Source organism: Fukomys damarensis, unplaced genomic scaffold, assembly GCF_012274545.1.
Source record: "Fukomys damarensis isolate Sample0158 unplaced genomic scaffold, DMR_v1.0_HiC HiC_scaffold_37, whole genome shotgun sequence".
NCBI classification, from domain to species: domain Eukaryota; kingdom Metazoa; phylum Chordata; class Mammalia; order Rodentia; family Bathyergidae; genus Fukomys; species Fukomys damarensis.
In genome coordinates, this window is record NW_022900949.1 from 47,186,677 (window position 1) to 47,187,605 (window position 929).

Below are 929 nucleotides of genomic sequence, written 5' to 3' on the forward strand. Positions count from 1 at the left end.
CCAGGCCGGCGCACAGCCCCCCACCCCGGCGGCGCCCCCAGCCCTGAGCAAACTCCAGAAAACCCGGATATTATAGAGGACAAGAACTGACTTTCGCGCCAACCGCACTGACGCATTATTTTCCGGCGGAAGTGACGTCAGGAGCGGCAGCGGCTAGGGCGGGAGTGTCCGAGTAATGTGGGTGGTCCGTAGGCTGAGGGATCTTCCGGGCTGGGACCTTGGGCTTGGTCTGGGAGATTTAGGAAGAGGGGCAGTAAGCTAGCAGTGTTCTTTTAGTGGGGCCCCTACGCGTACAAGAATAAAGGCAGGGACCGAAAGGACTTATCAGGCAATCATTTCCTCCTGAAGAATGTCATTCAAAGCTCCAGAAACCTTTTGTTATCATCCAGAACAACTCAATGAACCAAATAGTGGTCTCCACGTTAGAGAAGTAAAAACTGAGATTAAGAGAAGGTAAGTGAAATGTTCAAGGCCACACAGTAAATGGTAGAATTAAGATTGCATCAAAGGTCTGACCACATACTGGGTTGTTTTCCTTCCAATATAACAGGAATATAATCTCCGGACACCACAGGCAAAAGGTCTGAAGGAAAGAAAGTCAATGAAATAGCTTGAATGATGCAGCTAACAAAGGGATCTTTATCAAGATCCGCAGTGGTCTCTGCTCTCCTCTCCTTCAATAAGCGTTTCCATTTTCTTGGATTTATCTGCACATAGGGAAATTCTGGGACGAGTCTAATGTTCAAATGGCAAGGGAAACTGATAGGTCTGCGGAAGTTTAGCCAACTGAAAACCAATGATAAACTGCTTAGTGCTTCTGCTTATTTTGTTCTTGACTATGGAAACAGAAAAATGACTTAAGATTGAGTAAGGTGCAAGTTTAATGTCATGTACCTTGATTGTTTTTATTTTTTTCTTTTTAGAGCCTA